Source organism: Schistocerca cancellata, unplaced genomic scaffold (genome assembly GCF_023864275.1).
Source record: "Schistocerca cancellata isolate TAMUIC-IGC-003103 unplaced genomic scaffold, iqSchCanc2.1 HiC_scaffold_827, whole genome shotgun sequence".
Taxonomy (NCBI): Eukaryota; Metazoa; Arthropoda; class Insecta; order Orthoptera; family Acrididae; genus Schistocerca; species Schistocerca cancellata.
The window spans coordinates 129,628-150,343 of record NW_026046838.1 but is presented as its reverse complement, the minus strand read 5'-3'; the positions used below and the strand labels follow the sequence as shown (position 1 = coordinate 150,343).

The window sequence follows — 20,716 nt, the reverse complement described above, 5'->3', positions numbered from 1 at the left end:
GAGTTGGAAAACGGTAAGGTGGACACCTCCAGCAGCATCTGTGTGTCAAATCCGATATCTGGTCGAGGGCTGTAAGATTCAGTATGATGACGTGACAATTCGGGAGTAGCTCACGAAGGCAAAGCTGCGGCCTTCTTAGCTCAGTGGTAGAGCACTGGTCTTTTAAACCAGGGGTCGTGAGTTCGACCCTCACAGAAGGCATTCATTTTTTTAACTTTGCTGCTGAGAGCAGAGCTAGCTCGAGCAGCATCTAACAGATGGCAGTGCACTGAATGAAGGGGAAGTTCTACAACCGAGAAAGAGTGCTCTACTTGCATCAGAGGTTTACTGGATGTGTAGGCGGAACACTGTTTTGTATGCATTTTGTAGTATAATGTCATGCTTGGCGATGTCATTCGTTTATGAGCCGCACTACAGTGTGCATGCACGTTATCCATGTGAAGAGGCGTAAGCAGATACTACCACTCTGCGAGGTGCCTGCGAAAAGCATACGACTTGCATTGATAAAGAGAGCAGAAGTGACCGAAAGTCAAGGCCTCCGTGGCGCAATCGGCTAGCGCGTTCGGCTGTTAACCGAAAGGTTGGTGGTTCGAGCTCACCCGGGGGCGAAATCGTTTTAATCGCCACCGAGGTGAGGACGTATGTCCACTTTGATAGAGATACACAGCTAGTGTGACAATTTGGCTGTGTTTGAATGATGCCACCCAGCCTTATACACATTCAGCCACGTGACAGTGGAGGTAAAAACATGGCCCTATGCGGACGTTCTACCGTTTTCCTATTCATTCGGCATGTGTGACACTGCAGTAGAGCGACGACCACTACAAAAGATGTATTATTTACATTTCATTTCGGCGTATACACCGCGAGTGCCATATGACAGGGCCTCTCTCTCGATGTCGATCTGCATTTGGCGTCTCTTAAGTGTCGGTCTGCAGTAGGCCGCTGTTGGCCGAGCGGCGTGCAGTCGCCTTACATGAAGCCCCCAGTGCCACTGTGGACGATGTAGCCAGAGAGAGGAGTCGAAAGGCGCGTTTCACAGTAGAGCCACGCTATCCCACAAGCTGTGCACTAGGTCAAGTTTTGCGCAGACCGCAAACCTTTGGTGGCTTGACGCTCGTCGTCGATCGTAAGGGTGAAACAGTGAAGAGAGTTGGAAAACGGTAAGGTGGACACCTCCAGCAGCATCTGTGTGTCAAATCCGATATCTGGTCGAGGGCTGTAAGATTCAGTATGATGACGTGACAATTCGGGAGTAGCTCACGAAGGCAAAGCTGCGGCTTTCTTAGCTCAGTGGTAGAGCACTGGTCTTTTAAACCAGGGGTCGTGAGTTCGACCCTCACAGAAGGCATTCATTTTTTTAACTTTGCTGCTGAGAGCAGAGCTAGCTCGAGCAGCATCTAACAGATGGCAGTGCACTGAATGAAGGGGAAGTTCTACAACCGATAAAGAGTGCTCTACTTGCAACAGAGGTTTACTGGATGTGTAGGCGGAACACTGTTTTGTATGCATTTTGTAGTATAATGTCATGCTTGGCGATGTCATTCGTTTATGAGCCCCACTACAGTGTGCATGCACGTTATCCATGTGAAGAGGCGTAAGCAGATACTACCATTCTGCGAGGTGCCTGCGAAAAGTATACGAGTTGCATTGATAAAGAGAGCAGAAGTGACGGAAAGTCAAGGCCTCCGTGGCGCAATCGGCTAGCGCGTTCGGCTGTTAACCGAAAGGTTGGTGGTTCGAGCCCACCCGGGGGCGAAATCGTTTTAATCGCCACCGAGGTGAGGACGTATGTCCACTTTGATAGAGATACACAGCTAGTGTGACAATTTGGCTGTGTTTGAATGATGCCACCCAGCCTTATACACATTCTGCCACGTGACAGTGGAGGTAAAAACATGGCCCTATGCGGACGTTCTACCGTTTTCCTATTCATTCGGCATGTGTGACACTGCAGTAGAGCGACGACCACTACAAAAGATGTATTATTTACATTTCATTTCGGCGTATACACCGCGAGTGCCATATGACAGGGCCTCTCTCGATGTCGATCTGCATTTGGCGTCTCTTAAGTGTCGGTCTGCAGTAGGCCGCTGTTGGCCGAGCGGCGTGCAGTCGCCTTACATGAAGCCCCCAGTGCCACTGTGGACGATGTAGCCAGAGAGAGGAGTCGAAAGGCGCGTTTCACAGTAGAGCCACGCTATCCCACAAGCTGTGCACTAGGTCAAGTTTTGCGCAGACCGCAAACCTTTGGTGGCTTGACGCTCGTCGTCGATCGTAAGGGTGAAACAATGAAGAGAGTTGGAAAACGGTAAGGTGGACACCTTCAGCAGCATCTGTGTGTCAAATCCGATATCTGGTCGAGGGCTGTAAGATTCAGTATGATGACGTGACAATTCGGGAGTAGCTCACGAACGCAAAGCTGCAGCCTTCTTAGCTCAGTGGTAGAGCACTGGTCTCGTAAACCAGGGGTCGTGAGTTCGACCCTCACAGAAGGCATTCATTTTTTTAACTTTGCTGCTGAGAGCAGAACAAGCTCGAGCAGCATCTAACAGATGGCAGTGCACTGAATGAAGGGGAAGTTCTACAACCGATAAAGAGTGCTCTACTTGCATCAGAGGTTTACTGGATGTGTAGGCGGAACACTGTTTTGTATGCATTTTGTAGTATAATGTCATGCTTGGCGATGTCATTCGTTTATGAGCCGCACTACAGTGTGCATGCACGTTATCCATGTGAAGAGGCGTAAGCAGATACTACCACTCTGCGAGGTGCCTGCGAAAAGTATACGACTTGCATTGATAAAGAGAGCAGAAGTGACCGAAAGTCAAGGCCTCCGTGGCGCAATCGGCTAGCGCGTTCGGCTGTTAAGCGAAAGGTTGGTGGTTCGAGCCCACGCGGGGGGCGAAATCGTTTTAATCGCCACCGAGGTGAGGACGTATGTCCACTTTGATAGAGATACACAGCTAGTGTGACAATTTGGCTGTGTTTGAATGATGCCACCCAGCCTTATACACATTCTGCCACGTGACAGTGGAGGTAAAAACATGGCCCTATGCGGACGTTCTACCGTTTTCCTATTCATTCGGCATGTGTGACACTGCAGTAGAGCGACGACCACTACAAAAGATGTATTATTTACATTTCATTTCGGCGTATACACCGCGAGTGCCATATGACAGGGCCTCTCTCTCGATGTCGATCTGCATTTGGCGTCTCTTAAGTGTCGGTCTGCAGTAGGCCGCTGTTGGCCGAGCGGCGTGCAGTCGCCTTACATGAAGCCCCCAGTGCCACTGTGGACGATGTAGCCAGAGAGAGGAGTCGAAAGGCGCGTTTCACAGTAGAGCCACGCTATCCCACAAGCTGTGCACTAGGTCAAGTTTTGCGCAGACCGCAAACCTTTGGTGGCTTGACGCTCGTCGTCGATCGTAAGGGTGAAACAGTGAAGAGAGTTGGAAAACGGTAAGGTGGACACCTCCAGCAGCATCTGTGTGTCAAATCCGATATCTGGTCGAGGGCTGTAAGATTCAGTATGATGACGTGACAATTCGGGAGTAGCTCACGAACGCAAAGCTGCAGCCTTCTTAGCTCAGTGGTAGAGCACTGGTCTCGTAAACCAGGGGTCGTGAGTTCGACCCTCACAGAAGGCATTCATTTTTTTAACTTTGCTGCTGAGAGCAGAACAAGCTCGAGCAGCATCTAACAGATGGCAGTGCACTGAATGAAGGGGAAGTTCTACAACCGATAAAGAGTGCTCTACTTGCATCAGAGGTTTACTGGATGTGTAGGCGGAACACTGTTTTGTATGCATTTTGTAGTATAATGTCATGCTTGGCGATGTCATTCGTTTATGAGCCGCACTACAGTGTGCATGCACGTTATCCATGTGAAGAGGCGTAAGCAGATACTACCACTCTGCGAGGTGCCTGCGAAAAGTATACGACTTGCATTGATAAAGAGAGCAGAAGTGACCGAAAGTCAAGGCCTCCGTGGCGCAATCGGCTAGCGCGTTCGGCTGTTAAGCGAAAGGTTGGTGGTTCGAGCCCACGCGGGGGGCGAAATCGTTTTAATCGCCACCGAGGTGAGGACGTATGTCCACTTTGATAGAGATACACAGCTAGTGTGACAATTTGGCTGTGTTTGAATGATGCCACCCAGCCTTATACACATTCAGCCACGTGACAGTGGAGGTAAAAACATGGCCCTATGCGGACGTTCTACCGTTTTCCTATTCATTCGGCATGTGTGACACTGCAGTAGAGCGACGACCACTACAAAAGATGTATTATTTACATTTCATTTCGGCGTATACACCGCGAGTGCCATATGACAGGGCCTCTCTCTCGATGTCGATCTGCATTTGGCGTCTCTTAAGTGTCGGTCTGCAGTAGGCCGCTGTTGGCCGAGCGGCGTGCAGTCGCCTTACATGAAGCCCCCAGTGCCACTGTGGACGATGTAGCCAGAGAGAGGAGTCGAAAGGCGCGTTTCACAGTAGAGCCACGCTATCCCACAAGCTGTGCACTAGGTCAAGTTTTGCGCAGACCGCAAACCTTTGGTGGCTTGACGCTCGTCGTCGATCGTAAGGGTGAAACAGTGAAGAGAGTTGGAAAACGGTAAGGTGGACACCTCCAGCAGCATCTGTGTGTCAAATCCGATATCTGGTCGAGGGCTGTAAGATTCAGTATGATGACGTGACAATTCGGGAGTAGCTCACGAAGGCAAAGCTGCGGCCTTCTTAGCTCAGTGGTAGAGCACTGGTCTTTTAAACCAGGGGTCGTGAGTTCGACCCTCACAGAAGGCATTCATTTTTTTAACTTTGCTGCTGAGAGCAGAGCTAGCTCGAGCAGCATCTAACAGATGGCAGTGCACTGAATGAAGGGGAAGTTCTACAACCGATAAAGAGTGCTCTACTTGCATCAGAGGTTTACTGGATGTGTAGGCGGAACACTGTTTTGTATGCATTTTGTAGTATAATGTCATGCTTGGCGATGTCATTCGTTTATGAGCCCCACTACAGTGTGCATGCACGTTATCCATGTGAAGAGGCGTAAGCAGATACTACCACTCTGCGAGGTGCCTGCGAAAAGTATACGACTTGCATTGATAAAGAGAGCAGAAGTGACCGAAAGTCAAGGCCTCCGTGGCGCAATCGGCTAGCGCGTTCGGCTGTTAACCGAAAGGTTGGTGGTTCGAGCCCACCCGGGGGCGAAATCGTTTTAATCGCCACCGAGGTGAGGACGTATGTCCACTTTGATAGAGATACACAGCTAGTGTGACAATTTGGCTGTGTTTGAATGATGCCACCCAGCCTTATGCACATTCAGCCACGTGACAGTGGAGGTAAAAACATGGCCCTATGCGGACGTTCTACCGTTTTCCTATTCATTCGGCATGTGTGACACTGCAGTAGAGCGACGACCACTACAAAAGATGTATTATTTACATTTCATTTCGGCGTATACACCGCGTGTGCCATATGACAGGGCCTCTCTCTCGATGTCGATCTGCATTTGGCGTCTCTTAAGTGTCGGTCTGCAGTAGGCCGCTGTTGGCCGAGCGGCGTGCAGTCGCGGACGTTCTACCGTTTTCCTATTCATTCGGCATGTGTGACACTGCAGTAGAGCGACGACCACTACAAAAGATGTATTATTTACATTTCATTTCGGCGTATACACCGCGAGTGCCATATGACAGGGCCTCTCTCTCGATGTCGATCTGCATTTGGCGTCTCTTAAGTGTCGGTCTGCAGTAGGCCGCTGTTGGCCGAGCGGCGTGCAGTCGCCTTACATGAAGCCCCCAGTGCCACTGTGGACGATGTAGCCAGAGAGAGGAGTCGAAAGGCGCGTTTCACAGTAGAGCCACGCTATCCCACAAGCTGTGCACTAGGTCAAGTTTTGCGCAGACCGCAAACCTTTGGTGGCTTGACGCTCGTCGTCGATCGTAAGGGTGAAACAGTGAAGAGAGTTGGAAAACGGTAAGGTGGACACCTCCAGCAGCATCTGTGTGTCAAATCCGATATCTGGTCGAGGGCTGTAAGATTCAGTATGATGACGTGACAATTCGGGAGTAGCTCACGAAGGCAAAGCTGCGGCCTTCTTAGCTCAGTGGTAGAGCACTGGTCTTTTAAACCAGGGGTCGTGAGTTCGACCCTCACAGAAGGCATTCATTTTTTTAACTTTGCTGCTGAGAGCAGAGCTAGCTCGAGCAGCATCTAACAGATGGCAGTGCACTGAATGAAGGGGAAGTTCTACAACCGATAAAGAGTGCTCTACTTGCATCAGAGGTTTACTGGATGTGTAGGCGGAACACTGTTTTGTATGCATTTTGTAGTATAATGTCATGCTTGGCGATGTCATTCGTTTATGAGCCCCACTACAGTGTGCATGCACGTTATCCATGTGAAGAGGCGTAAGCAGATACTACCACTCTGCGAGGTGCCTGCGAAAAGTATACGACTTGCATTGATAAAGAGAGCAGAAGTGACCGAAAGTCAAGGCCTCCGTGGCGCAATCGGCTAGCGCGTTCGGCTGTTAACCGAAAGGTTGGTGGTTCGAGCCCACCCGGGGGCGAAATCGTTTTAATCGCCACCGAGGTGAGGACGTATGTCCACTTTGATAGAGATACACAGCTAGTGTGACAATTTGGCTGTGTTTGAATGATGCCACCCAGCCTTATACACATTCAGCCACGTGACAGTGGAGGTAAAAACATGGCCCTATGCGGACGTTCTACCGTTTTCCTATTCATTCGGCATGTGTGACACTGCAGTAGAGCGACGACCACTACAAAAGATGTATTATTTACATTTCATTTCGGCGTATACACCGCGTGTGCCATATGACAGGGCCTCTCTCTCGTTGTCGATCTGCATTTGGCGTCTCTTAAGTGTCGGTCTGCAGTAGGCCGCTGTTGGCCGAGCGGCGTGCAGTCGCCTTACATGAAGCCCCCAGTGCCACTGTGGACGATGTAGCCAGAGAGAGGAGTCGAAAGGCGCGTTTCACAGTAGAGCCACGCTATCCCACAAGCTGTGCACTAGGTCAAGTTTTGCGCAGACCGCAAACCTTTGGTGGCTTGACGCTCGTCGTCGATCGTAAGGGTGAAACAGTGAAGAGAGTTGGAAAACGGTAAGGTGGACACCTCCAGCAGCATCTGTGTGTCAAATCCGATATCTGGTCGAGGGCTGTAAGATTCAGTATGATGACGTGACAATTCGGGAGTAGCTCACGAAGGCAAAGCTGCGGCCTTCTTAGCTCAGTGGTAGAGCACTGGTCTTTTAAACCAGGGGTCGTGAGTTCGACCCTCACAGAAGGCATTCATTTTTTTAACTTTGCTGCTGAGAGCAGAGCTAGCTCGAGCAGCATCTAACAGATGGCAGTGCACTGAATGAAGGGGAAGTTCTACAACCGATAAAGAGTGCTCTACTTGCATCAGAGGTTTACTGGATGTGTAGGCGGAACACTGTTTTGTATGCATTTTGTAGTATAATGTCATGCTTGGCGATGTCATTCGTTTATGAGCCCCACTACAGTGTGCATGCACGTTATCCATGTGAAGAGGCGTAAGCAGATACTACCATTCTGCGAGGTGCCTGCGAAAAGTATACGACTTGCATTGATAAAGAGAGCAGAAGTGACCGAAAGTCAAGGCCTCCGTGGCGCAATCGGCTAGCGCGTTCGGCTGTTAACCGAAAGGTTGGTGGTTCGAGCCCACCCGGGGGCGAAATCGTTTTAATCGCCACCGAGGTGAGGACGTATGTCCACTTTGATAGAGATACACAGCTAGTGTGACAATTTGGCTGTGTTTGAATGATGCCACCCAGCCTTATACACATTCAGCCACGTGACAGTGGAGGTAAAAACATGGCCCTATGCGGACGTTCTACCGTTTTCCTATTCATTCGGCATGTGTGACACTGCAGTAGAGCGACGACCACTACAAAAGATGTATTATTTACATTTCATTTCGGCGTATACACCGCGAGTGCCATATGACAGGGCCTCTCTCTCGATGTCGATCTGCATTTGGCGTCTCTTAAGTGTCGGTCTGCAGTAGGCCGCTGTTGGCCGAGCGGCGTGCAGTCGCCTTACATGAAGCCCCCAGTGCCACTGTGGACGATGTAGCCAGAGAGAGGAGTCGAAAGGCGCGTTTCACAGTAGAGCCACGCTATCCCACAAGCTGTGCACTAGGTCAAGTTTTGCGCAGACCGCAAACCTTTGGTGGCTTGACGCTCGTCGTCGATCGTAAGGGTGAAACAGTGAAGAGAGTTGGAAAACGGTAAGGTGGACACCTCCAGCAGCATCTGTGTGTCAAATCCGATATCTGGTCGAGGGCTGTAAGATTCAGTATGATGACGTGACAATTCGGGAGTAGCTCACGAAGGCAAAGCTGCGGCCTTCTTAGCTCAGTGGTAGAGCACTGGTCTCGTAAACCAGGGGTCGTGAGTTCGACCCTCACAGAAGGCATTCATTTTTTTAACTTTGCTGCTGAGAGCAGAGCTAGCTCGAGCAGCATCTAACAGATGGCAGTGCACTGAATGAAGGGGAAGTTCTACAACCGATAAAGAGTGCTCTACTTGCATCAGAGGTTTACTGGATGTGTAGGCGGAACACTGTTTTGTATGCATTTTGTAGTATAATGTCATGCTTGGCGATGTCATTCGTTTATGAGCCCCACTACAGTGTGCATGCACGTTATCCATGTGAAGAGGCGTAAGCAGATACTACCATTCTGCGAGGTGCCTGCGAAAAGTATACGACTTGCATTGATAAAGAGAGCAGAAGTGACCGAAAGTCAAGGCCTCCGTGGCGCAATCGGCTAGCGCGTTCGGCTGTTAACCGAAAGGTTGGTGGTTCGAGCCCACCCGGGGGCGAAATCGTTTTAATCGCCACCGAGGTGAGGACGTATGTCCACTTTGATAGAGATACACAGCTAGTGTGACAATTTGGCTGTGTTTGAATGATGCCACCCAGCCTTATACACATTCAGCCACGTGACAGTGGAGGTAAAAACATGGCCCTATGCGGACGTTCTACCGTTTTCCTATTCATTCGGCATGTGTGACACTGCAGTAGAGCGACGACCACTACAAAAGATGTATTATTTACATTTCATTTCGGCGTATACACCGTGAGTGCCATATGACAGGGCCTCTCTCTCGATGTCGATCTGCATTTGGCGTCTCTTAAGTGTCGGTCTGCAGTAGGCCGCTGTTGGCCGAGCGGCGTGCAGTCGCCTTACATGAAGCCCCCAGTGCCACTGTGGACGATGTAGCCAGAGAGAGGAGTCGAAAGGCGCGTTTCACAGTAGAGCCACGCTATCCCACAAGCTGTGCACTAGGTCAAGTTTTGCGCAGACCGCAAACCTTTGGTGGCTTGACGCTCGTCGTCGATCGTAAGGGTGAAACAGTGAAGAGAGTTGGAAAACGGTAAGGTGGACACCTCCAGCAGCATCTGTGTGTCAAATCCGATATCTGGTCGAGGGCTGTAAGATTCAGTATGATGACGTGACAATTCGGGAGTAGCTCACGAACGCAAAGCTGCGGCCTTCTTAGCTCAGTGGTAGAGCACTGGTCTCGTAAACCAGGGGTCGTGAGTTCGACCCTCACAGAAGGCATTCATTTTTTTAACTTTGCTGCTGAGAGCAGAGCTAGCTCGAGCAGCATCTAACAGATGGCAGTGCACTGAATGAAGGGGAAGTTCTACAACCGATAAAGAGTGCTCTACTTGCATCAGAGGTTTACTGGATGTGTAGGCGGAACACTGTTTTGTATGCATTTTGTAGTATAATGTCATGCTTGGCGATGTCATTCGTTTATGAGCCCCACTACAGTGTGCATGCACGTTATCCATGTGAAGAGGCGTAAGCAGATACTACCATTCTGCGAGGTGCCTGCGAAAAGTATACGACTTGCATTGATAAAGAGAGCAGAAGTGACCGAAAGTCAAGGCCTCCGTGGCGCAATCGGCTAGCGCGTTCGGCTGTTAACCGAAAGGTTGGTGGTTCGAGCCCACCCGGGGGCGAAATCGTTTTAATCGCCACCGAGGTGAGGACGTATGTCCACTTTGATAGAGATACACAGCTAGTGTGACAATTTGGCTGTGTTTGAATGATGCCACCCAGCCTTATGCACATTCAGCCACGTGACAGTGGAGGTAAAAACATGGCCCTATGCGGACGTTCTACCGTTTTCCTATTCATTCGGCATGTGTGACACTGCAGTAGAGCGACGACCACTACAAAAGATGTCGCAGGCACCTCGCAGAGTGGTAGTATCTGCTTACGCCTCTTCACATGGATAACGTGCATGCACACTGTAGTGCGGCTCATAAACGAATGACATCGCCAAGCATGACATTATACTACAAAATGCATACAAAACAGTGTTCCGCCTACACATCCAGTAAACCTCTGATGCAAGTAGAGCACTCTTTATCGGTTGTAGAACTTCCCCTTCATTCAGTGCACTGCCATCTGTTAGATGCTGCTCGAGCTAGCTCTGCTCTCAGCAGCAAAGTTAAAAAAATGAATGCCTTCTGTGAGGGTCGAACTCACGACCCCTGGTTTACGAGACCAGTGCTCTACCACTGAGCTAAGAAGGCCGCAGCTTTGCCTTCGTGAGCTACTCCCGAATTGTCACGTCATCATACTGAATCTTACAGCCCTCGACCAGATATCGGATTTGACACACAGATGCTGCTGAAGGTGTCCACCTTACCGTTTTCCAACTCTCTTCATTGTTTCACCCTTACGATCGACGACGAGCGTCAAGCCACCAAAGGTTTGCGGTCTGCGCAAAACTTGACCTAGTGCACAGCTTGTGGGATAGCGTGGCTCTACTGTGAAACGCGCCTTTCGACTCCTCTCTCTGGCTACATCGTCCACAGTGGCACTGGGGGCTTCATGTAAGGCGACTGCACGCCGCTCGGCCAACAGCGGCCTACTGCAGACCGACACTTAAGAGACGCCAAATGCAGATCGACATCGAGAGAGAGGCCCTGTCATATGGCACTCGCGGTGTATACGCCGAAATGAAATGTAAATAATACATCTTTTGTAGTGGTCGTCGCTCTACTGCAGTGTCACACATGCCGAATGAATAGGAAAACGGTAGAACGTCCGCATAGGGCCATGTTTTTACCTCCACTGTCACGTGGCTGAATGTGTATAAGGCTGGGTGGCATCATTCAAACACAGCCAAATTGTCACACTAGCTGTGTATCTCTATCAAAGTGGACATACGTCCTCACCTCGGTGGCGATTAAAACGATTTCGCCCCCGGGTGGGCTCGAACCACCAACCTTTCGGTTAACAGCCGAACGCGCTAGCCGTTTGCGCCACGGAGGCCTTGACTTTCGGTCACTTCTGCTCTCTTTATCAATGCAAGTCGTATACTTTTCGCAGGCACCTCGCAGAGTGGTAGTATCTGCTTACGCCTCTTCACATGGATAACGTGCATGCACACTGTAGTGGGGCTCATAAACGAATGACATCGCCAAGCATGACATTATACTACAAAATGCATACAAAACAGTGTTCCGCCTACACATCCAGTAAACCTCTGATGCAAGTAGAGCACTCTTTATCGGTTGTAGAACTTCCCCTTCATTCAGTGCACTGCCATCTGTTAGATGCTGCTCGAGCTAGCTCTGCTCTCAGCAGCAAAGTTAAAAAAATGAATGCCTTCTGTGAGGGTCGAACTCACGACCCCTGGTTTACGAGACCAGTGCTCTACCACTGAGCTAAGAAGGCCGCAGCTTTGCCTTCGTGAGCTACTCCCGAATTGTCACGTCATCATACTGAATCTTACAGCCCTCGACCAGATATCGGATTTGACACACAGATGCTGCTGGAGGTGTCCACCTTACCGTTTTCCAACTCTCTTCACTGTTTCACCCTTACGATCGACGACGAGCGTCAAGCCACCAAAGGTTTGCGGTCTGCGCAAAACTTGACCTAGTGCACAGCTTGTGGGATAGCGTGGCTCTACTGTGAAACGCGCCTTTCGACTCCTCTCTCTGGCTACATCGTCCACAGTGGCACTGGGGGCTTCATGTAAGGCGACTGCACGCCGCTCGGCCAACAGCGGCCTACTGCAGACCGACACTTAAGAGACGCCAAATGCAGATCGACATCGAGAGAGAGGCCCTGTCATATGGCACTCGCGGTGTATACGCCGAAATGAAATGTAAATAATACATCTTTTGTAGTGGTCGTCGCTCTACTGCAGTGTCACACATGCCGAATGAATAGGAAAACGGTAGAACGTCCGCATAGGGCCATGTTTTTACCTCCACTGTCACGTGGCTGAATGTGTATAAGGCTGGGTGGCATCATTCAAACACAGCCAAATTGTCACACTAGCTGTGTATCTCTATCAAAGTGGACATACGTCCTCACCTCGGTGGCGATTAAAACGATTTCGCCCCCGGGTGGGCTCGAACCACCAACCTTTCGGTTAACAGCCGAACGCGCTAGCCGTTTGCGCCACGGAGGCCTTGACTTTCGGTCACTTCTGCTCTCTTTATCAATGCAAGTCGTATACTTTTCGCAGGCACCTCGCAGAGTGGTAGTATCTGCTTACGCCTCTTCACATGGATAACGTGCATGCACACTGTAGTGGGGCTCATAAACGAATGACATCGCCAAGCATGACATTATACTACAAAATGCATACAAAACAGTGTTCCGCCTACACATCCAGTAAACCTCTGATGCAAGTAGAGCACTCTTTATCGGTTGTAGAACTTCCCCTTCATTCAGTGCACTGCCATCTGTTAGATGCTGCTCGAGCTAGCTCTGCTCTCAGCAGCAAAGTTAAAAAAATGAATGCCTTCTGTGAGGGTCGAACTCACGACCCCTGGTTTACGAGACCAGTGCTCTACCACTGAGCTAAGAAGGCCGCAGCTTTGCCTTCGTGAGCTACTCCCGAATTGTCACGTCATCATACTGAATCTTACAGCCCTCGACCAGATATCGGATTTGACACACAGATGCTGCTGGAGGTGTCCACCTTACCGTTTTCCAACTCTCTTCACTGTTTCACCCTTACGATCGACGACGAGCGTCAAGCCACCAAAGGTTTGCGGTCTGCGCAAAACTTGACCTAGTGCACAGCTTGTGGGATAGCGTGGCTCTACTGTGAAACGCGCCTTTCGACTCCTCTCTCTGGCTACATCGTCCACAGTGGCACTGGGGGCTTCATGTAAGGCGACTGCACGCCGCTCGGCCAACAGCGGCCTACTGCAGACCGACACTTAAGAGACGCCAAATGCAGATCGACATCGAGAGAGAGGCCCTGTCATATGGCACTCGCGGTGTATACGCCGAAATGAAATGTAAATAATACATCTTTTGTAGTGGTCGTCGCTCTACTGCAGTGTCACACATGCCGAATGAATAGGAAAACGGTAGAACGTCCGCATAGGGCCATGTTTTTACCTCCACTGTCACGTGGCTGAATGTGTATAAGGCTGGGTGGCATCATTCAAACACAGCCAAATTGTCACACTAGCTGTGTATCTCTATCAAAGTGGACATACGTCCTCACCTCGGTGGCGATTAAAACGATTTCGCCCCCGGGTGGGCTCGAACCACCAACCTTTCGGTTAACAGCCGAACGCGCTAGCCGTTTGCGCCACGGAGGCCTTGACTTTCGGTCACTTCTGCTCTCTTTATCAATGCAAGTCGTATACTTTTCGCAGGCACCTCGCAGAGTGGTAGTATCTGCTTACGCCTCTTCACATGGATAACGTGCATGCACACTGTAGTGGGGCTCATAAACGAATGACATCGCCAAGCATGACATTATACTACAAAATGCATACAAAACAGTGTTCCGCCTACACATCCAGTAAACCTCTGATGCAAGTAGAGCACTCTTTATCGGTTGTAGAACTTCCCCTTCATTCAGTGCACTGCCATCTGTTAGATGCTGCTCGAGCTAGCTCTGCTCTCAGCAGCAAAGTTAAAAAAATGAATGCCTTCTGTGAGGGTCGAACTCACGACCCCTGGTTTACGAGACCAGTGCTCTACCACTGAGCTAAGAAGGCCGCAGCTTTGCCTTCGTGAGCTACTCCCGAATTGTCACGTCATCATACTGAATCTTACAGCCCTCGACCAGATATCGGATTTGACACACAGATGCTGCTGGAGGTGTCCACCTTACCGTTTTCCAACTCTCTTCACTGTTTCACCCTTACGATCGACGACGAGCGTCAAGCCACCAAAGGTTTGCGGTCTGCGCAAAACTTGACCTAGTGCACAGCTTGTGGGATAGCGTGGCTCTACTGTGAAACGCGCCTTTCGACTCCTCTCTCTGGCTACATCGTCCACAGTGGCACTGGGGGCTTCATGTAAGGCGACTGCACGCCGCTCGGCCAACAGCGGCCTACTGCAGACCGACACTTAAGAGACGCCAAATGCAGATCGACATCGAGAGAGAGGCCCTGTCATATGGCACTCGCGGTGTATACGCCGAAATGAAATGTAAATAATACATCTTTTGTAGTGGTCGTCGCTCTACTGCAGTGTCACACATGCCGAATGAATAGGAAAACGGTAGAACGTCCGCATAGGGCCATGTTTTTACCTCCACTGTCACGTGGCTGAATGTGTATAAGGCTGGGTGGCATCATTCAAACACAGCCAAATTGTCACACTAGCTGTGTATCTCTATCAAAGTGGACATACGTCCTCACCTCGGTGGCGATTAAAACGATTTCGCCCCCGGGTGGGCTCGAACCACCAACCTTTCGGTTAACAGCCGAACGCGCTAGCCGTTTGCGCCACGGAGGCCTTGACTTTCGGTCCCTTCTGCTCTCTTTATCAATGCAAGTCGTATACTTTTCGCAGGCACCTCGCAGAGTGGTAGTATCTGCTTACGCCTCTTCACATGGATAACGTGCATGCACACTGTAGTGGGGCTCATAAACGAATGACATCGCCAAGCATGACATTATACTACAAAATGCATACAAAACAGTGTTCCGCCTACACATCCAGTAAACCTCTGATGCAAGTAGAGCACTCTTTATCGGTTGTAGAACTTCCCCTTCATTCAGTGCACTGCCATCTGTTAGATGCTGCTCGAGCTAGCTCTGCTCTCAGCAGCAAAGTTAAAAAAATGAATGCCTTCTGTGAGGGTCGAACTCACGACCCCTGGTTTACGAGACCAGTGCTCTACCACTGAGCTAAGAAGGCCGCAGCTTTGCCTTCGTGAGCTACTCCCGAATTGTCACGTCATCATACTGAATCTTACAGCCCTCGACCAGATATCGGATTTGACACACAGATGCTGCTGGAGGTGTCCACCTTACCGTTTTCCAACTCTCTTCACTGTTTCACCCTTACGATCGACGACGAGCGTCAAGCCACCAAAGGTTTGCGGTCTGCGCAAAACTTGACCTAGTGCACAGCTTGTGGGATAGCGTGGCTCTACTGTGAAACGCGCCTTTCGACTCCTCTCTCTGGCTACATCGTCCACAGTGGCACTGGGGGCTTCATGTAAGGCGACTGCACGCCGCTCGGCCAACAGCGGCCTACTGCAGACCGACACTTAAGAGACGCCAAATGCAGATCGACATCGAGAGAGAGGCCCTGTCATATGGCACTCGCGGTGTATACGCCGAAATGAAATGTAAATAATACATCTTTTGTAGTGGTCGTCGCTCTACTGCAGTGTCACACATGCCGAATGAATAGGAAAACGGTAGAACGTCCGCATAGGGCCATGTTTTTACCTCCACTGTCACGTGGCTGAATGTGTATAAGGCTGGGTGGCATCATTCAAACACAGCCAAATTGTCACACTAGCTGTGTATCTCTATCAAAGTGGACATACGTCCTCACCTCGGTGGCGATTAAAACGATTTCGCCCCCGGGTGGGCTCGAACCACCAACCTTTCGGTTAACAGCCGAACGCGCTAGCCGTTTGCGCCACGGAGGCCTTGACTTTCGGTCACTTCTGCTCTCTTTATCAATGCAAGTCGTATACTTTTCGCAGGCACCTCGCAGAGTGGTAGTATCTGCTTACGCCTCTTCACATGGATAACGTGCATGCACACTGTAGTGGGGCTCATAAACGAATGACATCGCCAAGCATGACATTATACTACAAAATGCATACAAAACAGTGTTCCGCCTACACATCCAGTAAACCTCTGATGCAAGTAGAGCACTCTTTATCGGTTGTAGAACTTCCCCTTCATTCAGTGCACTGCCATCTGTTAGATGCTGCTCGAGCTAGCTCTGCTCTCAGCAGCAAAGTTAAAAAAATGAATGCCTTCTGTGAGGGTCGAACTCACGACCCCTGGTTTACGAGACCAGTGCTCTACCACTGAGCTAAGAAGGCCGCAGCTTTGCCTTCGTGAGCTACTCCCGAATTGTCACGTCATCATACTGAATCTTACAGCCCTCGACCAGATATCGGATTTGACACACAGATGCTGCTGGAGGTGTCCACCTTACCGTTTTCCAACTCTCTTCACTGTTTCACCCTTACGATCGACGACGAGCGTCAAGCCACCAAAGGTTTGCGGTCTGCGCAAAACTTGACCTAGTGCACAGCTTGTGGGATAGCGTGGCTCTACTGTGAAACGCGCCTTTCGACTCCTCTCTCTGGCTACATCGTCCACAGTGGCACTGGGGGCTTCATGTAAGGCGACTGCACGCCGCTCGGCCAACAGCGGCCTACTGCAGACCGACACTTAAGAGACGCCAAATGCAGATCGACATCGAGAGAGAGGCCCTGTCATATGGCACTCGCGGTGTATACGCCGAAATGAAATGTAAATAATACATCTTTTGTAGTGGTCGTCGCTCTACTGCAGTGTCACACATGCCGAATGAATAGGAAAACGGTAGAACGTCCGCATAGGGCCATGTTTTTACCTCCACTGTCACGTGGCTGAATGTGTATAAGGCTGGGTGGCATCATTCAAACACAGCCAAATTGTCACACTAGCTGTGTATCTCTATCAAAGTGGACATACGTCCTCACCTCGGTGGCGATTAAAACGATTTCGCCCCCGGGTGGGCTCGAACCACCAACCTTTCGGTTAACAGCCGAACGCGCTAGCCGTTTGCGCCACGGAGGCCTTGACTTTCGGTCCCTTCTGCTCTCTTTATCAATGCAAGTCGTATACTTTTCGCAGGCACCTCGCAGAGTGGTAGTATCTGCTTACGCCTCTTCACATGGATAACGTGCATGCACACTGTAGTGGGGCTCATAAACGAATGACATCGCCAAGCATGACATTATACTACAAAATGCATACAAAACAGTGTTCCGCCTACACATCCAGTAAACCTCTGATGCAAGTAGAGCACTCTTTATCGGTTGTAGAACTTCCCCTTCATTCAGTGCACTGCCATCTGTTAGATGCTGCTCGAGCTAGCTCTGCTCTCAGCAGCAAAGTTAAAAAAATGAATGCCTTCTGTGAGGGTCGAACTCACGACCCCTGGTTTACGAGACCAGTGCTCTACCACTGAGCTAAGAAGGCCGCAGCTTTGCCTTCGTGAGCTACTCCCGAATTGTCACGTCATCATACTGAATCTTACAGCCCTCGACCAGATATCGGATTTGACACACAGATGCTGCTGGAGGTGTCCACCTTACCGTTTTCCAACTCTCTTCACTGTTTCACCCTTACGATCGACGACGAGCGTCAAGCCACCAAAGGTTTGCGGTCTGCGCAAAACTTGACCTAGTGCACAGCTTGTGGGATAGCGTGGCTCTACTGTGAAACGCGCCTTTCGACTCCTCTCTCTGGCTACATCGTCCACAGTGGCACTGGGGGCTTCATGTAAGGCGACTGCACGCCGCTCGGCCAACAGCGGCCTACTGCAGACCGACACTTAAGAGACGCCAAATGCAGATCGACATCGAGAGAAAGGCCCTGTCATATGGCACTCGCGGTGTATACGCCGAAATGAAATGTAAATAATACATCTTTTGTAGTGGTCGTCGCTCTACTGCAGTGTCACACATGCCGAATGAATAGGAAAACGGTAGAACGTCCGCATAGGGCCATGTTTTTACCTCCACTGTCACGTGGCTGAATGTGTATAAGGCTGGGTGGCATCATTCAAACACAGCCAAATTGTCACACTAGCTGTGTATCTCTATCAAAGTGGACATACGTCCTCACCTCGGTGGCGATTAAAACGATTTCGCCCCCGGGTGGGCTCGAACCACCAACCTTTCGGTTAACAGCCGAACGCGCTAGCCGTTTGCGCCACGGAGGCCTTGACTTTCGGTCACTTCTGCTCTCTTTATCAATGCAAGTCGTATACTTTTCGCAGGCACCTCGCAGAGTGGTAGTATCTGCTTACGCCTCTTCACATGGATAACGTGCATGCACACTGTAGTGGGGCTCATAAACGAATGACATCGCCAAGCATGACATTATACTACAAAATGCATACAAAACAGTGTTCCGCCTACACATCCAGTAAACCTCTGATGCAAGTAGAGCACTCTTTATCGGTTGTAGAACTTCCCCTTCATTCAGTGCACTGCCATCTGTTAGATGCTGCTCGAGCTAGCTCTGCTCTCAGCAGCAAAGTTAAAAAAATGAATGCCTTCTGTGAGGGTCGAACTCACGACCCCTGGTTTACGAGACCAGTGCTCTACCACTGAGCTAAGAAGGCCGCAGCTTTGCCTTCGTGAGCTACTCCCGAATTGTCACGTCATCATACTGAATCTTACAGCCCTCGACCAGATATCGGATTTGACACACAGATGCTGCTGGAGGTGTCCACCTTACCGTTTTCCAACTCTCTTCACTGTTTCACCCTTACGATCGACGACGAGCGTCAAGCCACCAAAGGTTTGCGGTCTGCGCAAAACTTGACCTAGTGCACAGCTTGTGGGATAGCGTGGCTCTACTGTGAAACGCGCCTTTCGACTCCTCTCTCTGGCTACATCGTCCACAGTGGCACTGGGGGCTTCATGTAAGGCGACTGCACGCCGCTCGGCCAACAGCGGCCTACTGCAGACCGACACTTAAGAGACGCCAAATGCAGATCGACATCGAGAGAGAGGCCCTGTCATATGGCACTCGCGGTGTATACGCCGAAATGAAATGTAAATAATACATCTTTTGTAGTGGTCGTCGCTCTACTGCAGTGTCACACATGCCGAATGAATAGGAAAACGGTAGAACGTCCGCATAGGGCCATGTTTTTACCTCCACTCTCACGTGGCTGAATGTGTATAAGGCTGGGTGGCATCATTCAAACACAGCCAAATTGTCACACTAGCTGTGTATCTCTATCAAAGTGGACATACGTCCTCACCTCGGTGGCGATTAAAACGATTTCGCCCCCGGGTGGGCTCGAACCACCAACCTTTCGGTTAACAGCCGAACGCGCTAGCCGTTTGCGCCACGGAGGCCTTGACTTTCGGTCCCTTCTGCTCTCTTTATCAATGCAAGTCGTATACTTTTCGCAGGCACCTCGCAGAGTGGTAGTATCTGCTTACGCCTCTTCACATGGATAACGTGCATGCACACTGTAGTGGGGCTCATAAACGAATGACATCGCCAAGCATGACATTATACTACAAAATGCATACAAAACAGTGTTCCGCCTACACATCCAGTAAACCTCTGATGCAAGTAGAGCACTCTTTATCGGTTGTAGAACTTCCCCTTCATTCAGTGCACTGCCATCTGTTAGATGCTGCTCGAGCTAGCTCTGCTCTCAGCAGCAAAGTTAAAAAAATGAATGCCTTCTGTGAGGGTCGAACTCACGACCCCTGGTTTACGAGACCAGTGCTCTACCACTGAGCTAAGAAGGCCGCAGCTTTGCCTTCGTGAGCTACTCCCGAATTGTCACGTCATCATACTGAATCTTACAGCCCTCGACCAGATATCGGATTTGACACACAGATGCTGCTGGAGGTGTCCACCTTACCGTTTTCCAACTCTCTTCACTGTTTCACCCTTACGATCGACGACGAGCGTCAAGCCACCAAAGGTTTGCGGTCTGCGCAAAACTTGACCTAGTGCACAGCTTGTGGGATAGCGTGGCTCTACTGTGAAACGCGCCTTTCGACTCCTCTCTCTGGCTACATCGTCCACAGTGGCACTGGGGGCTTCATGTAAGGCGACTGCACGCCGCTCGGCCAACAGCGGCCTACTGCAGACCGACACTTAAGAGACGCCAAATGCAGATCGACATCGAGAGAGAGGCCCTGTCATATGGCACTCGCGGTGTATACGCCGAAATGAAATGTAAATAATACATCTTTTGTAGTGGTCGTCGCTCTACTGCAGTGTCACACATGCCGAATGAATAGGAAAACGGTAGAACGTCCGCATAGGGCCATGTTTTTACCTCCACTGTCACGTGGCTGAATGTGTATAAGGCTGGGTGGCATCATTCAAACACAGCCAAATTGTCACACTAGCTGTGTATCTCTATCAAAGTGGACATACGTCCTCACCTCGGTGGCGATTAAAACGATTTCGCCCCCGGGTGGGCTCGAACCACCAACCTTTCGGTTAACAGCCGAACGCGCTAGCCGTTTGCGCCACGGAGGCCTTGACTTTCGGTCACTTCTGCTCTCTTTATCAATGCAAGTCGTATACTTTTCGCGGGCACCTCGCAGAGTGGTAGTATCTGCTTACGCCTCTTCACATGGATAACGTGCATGCACACTGTAGTGGGGCTCATAAACGAATGACATCGCCAAGCATGACATTATACTACAAAA

At 50.3% G+C, this 20,716-nt stretch overlaps 36 non-coding genes across 36 annotated transcripts; 18 read left to right on the top strand and 18 right to left on the bottom strand.

Annotated features, from left to right (window-relative positions):
• Window positions 1-129: 129 nt before the first annotated feature.
• On the top strand, window positions 130-201 carry Trnak-uuu (transfer RNA lysine (anticodon UUU)). The gene has a single exon. It is a non-coding gene; the product is annotated as a tRNA-Lys (tRNA).
• Window positions 202-534: 333 nt separating this feature from the next.
• On the top strand, window positions 535-608 carry Trnan-guu (transfer RNA asparagine (anticodon GUU)). Its single transcript has one exon. It is a non-coding gene; the product is annotated as a tRNA-Asn (tRNA).
• Window positions 609-1,279: 671 nt separating this feature from the next.
• Trnak-uuu (transfer RNA lysine (anticodon UUU)) lies at window positions 1,280-1,351 on the top strand. Its single transcript has one exon. It is a non-coding gene; the product is annotated as a tRNA-Lys (tRNA).
• Window positions 1,352-1,684: 333 nt separating this feature from the next.
• On the top strand, window positions 1,685-1,758 carry Trnan-guu (transfer RNA asparagine (anticodon GUU)). The gene has a single exon. It is a non-coding gene; the product is annotated as a tRNA-Asn (tRNA).
• A 669-nt stretch (window positions 1,759-2,427) lies between these two features.
• Window positions 2,428-2,499, top strand: Trnat-cgu (transfer RNA threonine (anticodon CGU)). Its single transcript has one exon. It is a non-coding gene; the product is annotated as a tRNA-Thr (tRNA).
• A 333-nt stretch (window positions 2,500-2,832) lies between these two features.
• Window positions 2,833-2,907, top strand: Trnan-guu (transfer RNA asparagine (anticodon GUU)). The gene has a single exon. It is a non-coding gene; the product is annotated as a tRNA-Asn (tRNA).
• A 671-nt stretch (window positions 2,908-3,578) lies between these two features.
• Trnat-cgu (transfer RNA threonine (anticodon CGU)) lies at window positions 3,579-3,650 on the top strand. The gene has a single exon. It is a non-coding gene; the product is annotated as a tRNA-Thr (tRNA).
• A 333-nt stretch (window positions 3,651-3,983) lies between these two features.
• Trnan-guu (transfer RNA asparagine (anticodon GUU)) lies at window positions 3,984-4,058 on the top strand. The gene has a single exon. It is a non-coding gene; the product is annotated as a tRNA-Asn (tRNA).
• A 671-nt stretch (window positions 4,059-4,729) lies between these two features.
• Window positions 4,730-4,801, top strand: Trnak-uuu (transfer RNA lysine (anticodon UUU)). Its single transcript has one exon. It is a non-coding gene; the product is annotated as a tRNA-Lys (tRNA).
• A 333-nt stretch (window positions 4,802-5,134) lies between these two features.
• Trnan-guu (transfer RNA asparagine (anticodon GUU)) lies at window positions 5,135-5,208 on the top strand. Its single transcript has one exon. It is a non-coding gene; the product is annotated as a tRNA-Asn (tRNA).
• An 882-nt stretch (window positions 5,209-6,090) lies between these two features.
• On the top strand, window positions 6,091-6,162 carry Trnak-uuu (transfer RNA lysine (anticodon UUU)). Its single transcript has one exon. It is a non-coding gene; the product is annotated as a tRNA-Lys (tRNA).
• Window positions 6,163-6,495: 333 nt separating this feature from the next.
• On the top strand, window positions 6,496-6,569 carry Trnan-guu (transfer RNA asparagine (anticodon GUU)). The gene has a single exon. It is a non-coding gene; the product is annotated as a tRNA-Asn (tRNA).
• A 671-nt stretch (window positions 6,570-7,240) lies between these two features.
• Window positions 7,241-7,312, top strand: Trnak-uuu (transfer RNA lysine (anticodon UUU)). Its single transcript has one exon. It is a non-coding gene; the product is annotated as a tRNA-Lys (tRNA).
• A 333-nt stretch (window positions 7,313-7,645) lies between these two features.
• On the top strand, window positions 7,646-7,719 carry Trnan-guu (transfer RNA asparagine (anticodon GUU)). The gene has a single exon. It is a non-coding gene; the product is annotated as a tRNA-Asn (tRNA).
• Window positions 7,720-8,390: 671 nt separating this feature from the next.
• Window positions 8,391-8,462, top strand: Trnat-cgu (transfer RNA threonine (anticodon CGU)). The gene has a single exon. It is a non-coding gene; the product is annotated as a tRNA-Thr (tRNA).
• Window positions 8,463-8,795: 333 nt separating this feature from the next.
• Trnan-guu (transfer RNA asparagine (anticodon GUU)) lies at window positions 8,796-8,869 on the top strand. The gene has a single exon. It is a non-coding gene; the product is annotated as a tRNA-Asn (tRNA).
• A 671-nt stretch (window positions 8,870-9,540) lies between these two features.
• Window positions 9,541-9,612, top strand: Trnat-cgu (transfer RNA threonine (anticodon CGU)). The gene has a single exon. It is a non-coding gene; the product is annotated as a tRNA-Thr (tRNA).
• Window positions 9,613-9,945: 333 nt separating this feature from the next.
• Window positions 9,946-10,019, top strand: Trnan-guu (transfer RNA asparagine (anticodon GUU)). Its single transcript has one exon. It is a non-coding gene; the product is annotated as a tRNA-Asn (tRNA).
• A 507-nt stretch (window positions 10,020-10,526) lies between these two features.
• On the bottom strand, window positions 10,527-10,598 carry Trnat-cgu (transfer RNA threonine (anticodon CGU)). The gene has a single exon. It is a non-coding gene; the product is annotated as a tRNA-Thr (tRNA).
• A 671-nt stretch (window positions 10,599-11,269) lies between these two features.
• On the bottom strand, window positions 11,270-11,343 carry Trnan-guu (transfer RNA asparagine (anticodon GUU)). Its single transcript has one exon. It is a non-coding gene; the product is annotated as a tRNA-Asn (tRNA).
• A 333-nt stretch (window positions 11,344-11,676) lies between these two features.
• Window positions 11,677-11,748, bottom strand: Trnat-cgu (transfer RNA threonine (anticodon CGU)). The gene has a single exon. It is a non-coding gene; the product is annotated as a tRNA-Thr (tRNA).
• A 671-nt stretch (window positions 11,749-12,419) lies between these two features.
• Trnan-guu (transfer RNA asparagine (anticodon GUU)) lies at window positions 12,420-12,493 on the bottom strand. The gene has a single exon. It is a non-coding gene; the product is annotated as a tRNA-Asn (tRNA).
• Window positions 12,494-12,826: 333 nt separating this feature from the next.
• Window positions 12,827-12,898, bottom strand: Trnat-cgu (transfer RNA threonine (anticodon CGU)). Its single transcript has one exon. It is a non-coding gene; the product is annotated as a tRNA-Thr (tRNA).
• A 671-nt stretch (window positions 12,899-13,569) lies between these two features.
• On the bottom strand, window positions 13,570-13,643 carry Trnan-guu (transfer RNA asparagine (anticodon GUU)). Its single transcript has one exon. It is a non-coding gene; the product is annotated as a tRNA-Asn (tRNA).
• Window positions 13,644-13,976: 333 nt separating this feature from the next.
• Window positions 13,977-14,048, bottom strand: Trnat-cgu (transfer RNA threonine (anticodon CGU)). The gene has a single exon. It is a non-coding gene; the product is annotated as a tRNA-Thr (tRNA).
• Window positions 14,049-14,719: 671 nt separating this feature from the next.
• Window positions 14,720-14,793, bottom strand: Trnan-guu (transfer RNA asparagine (anticodon GUU)). The gene has a single exon. It is a non-coding gene; the product is annotated as a tRNA-Asn (tRNA).
• A 333-nt stretch (window positions 14,794-15,126) lies between these two features.
• Trnat-cgu (transfer RNA threonine (anticodon CGU)) lies at window positions 15,127-15,198 on the bottom strand. The gene has a single exon. It is a non-coding gene; the product is annotated as a tRNA-Thr (tRNA).
• Window positions 15,199-15,869: 671 nt separating this feature from the next.
• On the bottom strand, window positions 15,870-15,943 carry Trnan-guu (transfer RNA asparagine (anticodon GUU)). The gene has a single exon. It is a non-coding gene; the product is annotated as a tRNA-Asn (tRNA).
• Window positions 15,944-16,276: 333 nt separating this feature from the next.
• On the bottom strand, window positions 16,277-16,348 carry Trnat-cgu (transfer RNA threonine (anticodon CGU)). Its single transcript has one exon. It is a non-coding gene; the product is annotated as a tRNA-Thr (tRNA).
• Window positions 16,349-17,019: 671 nt separating this feature from the next.
• Window positions 17,020-17,093, bottom strand: Trnan-guu (transfer RNA asparagine (anticodon GUU)). The gene has a single exon. It is a non-coding gene; the product is annotated as a tRNA-Asn (tRNA).
• A 333-nt stretch (window positions 17,094-17,426) lies between these two features.
• On the bottom strand, window positions 17,427-17,498 carry Trnat-cgu (transfer RNA threonine (anticodon CGU)). Its single transcript has one exon. It is a non-coding gene; the product is annotated as a tRNA-Thr (tRNA).
• A 671-nt stretch (window positions 17,499-18,169) lies between these two features.
• On the bottom strand, window positions 18,170-18,243 carry Trnan-guu (transfer RNA asparagine (anticodon GUU)). The gene has a single exon. It is a non-coding gene; the product is annotated as a tRNA-Asn (tRNA).
• A 333-nt stretch (window positions 18,244-18,576) lies between these two features.
• Window positions 18,577-18,648, bottom strand: Trnat-cgu (transfer RNA threonine (anticodon CGU)). Its single transcript has one exon. It is a non-coding gene; the product is annotated as a tRNA-Thr (tRNA).
• A 671-nt stretch (window positions 18,649-19,319) lies between these two features.
• Window positions 19,320-19,393, bottom strand: Trnan-guu (transfer RNA asparagine (anticodon GUU)). The gene has a single exon. It is a non-coding gene; the product is annotated as a tRNA-Asn (tRNA).
• Window positions 19,394-19,726: 333 nt separating this feature from the next.
• Window positions 19,727-19,798, bottom strand: Trnat-cgu (transfer RNA threonine (anticodon CGU)). The gene has a single exon. It is a non-coding gene; the product is annotated as a tRNA-Thr (tRNA).
• A 671-nt stretch (window positions 19,799-20,469) lies between these two features.
• Trnan-guu (transfer RNA asparagine (anticodon GUU)) lies at window positions 20,470-20,543 on the bottom strand. The gene has a single exon. It is a non-coding gene; the product is annotated as a tRNA-Asn (tRNA).
• Window positions 20,544-20,716: the final 173 nt, after the last annotated feature.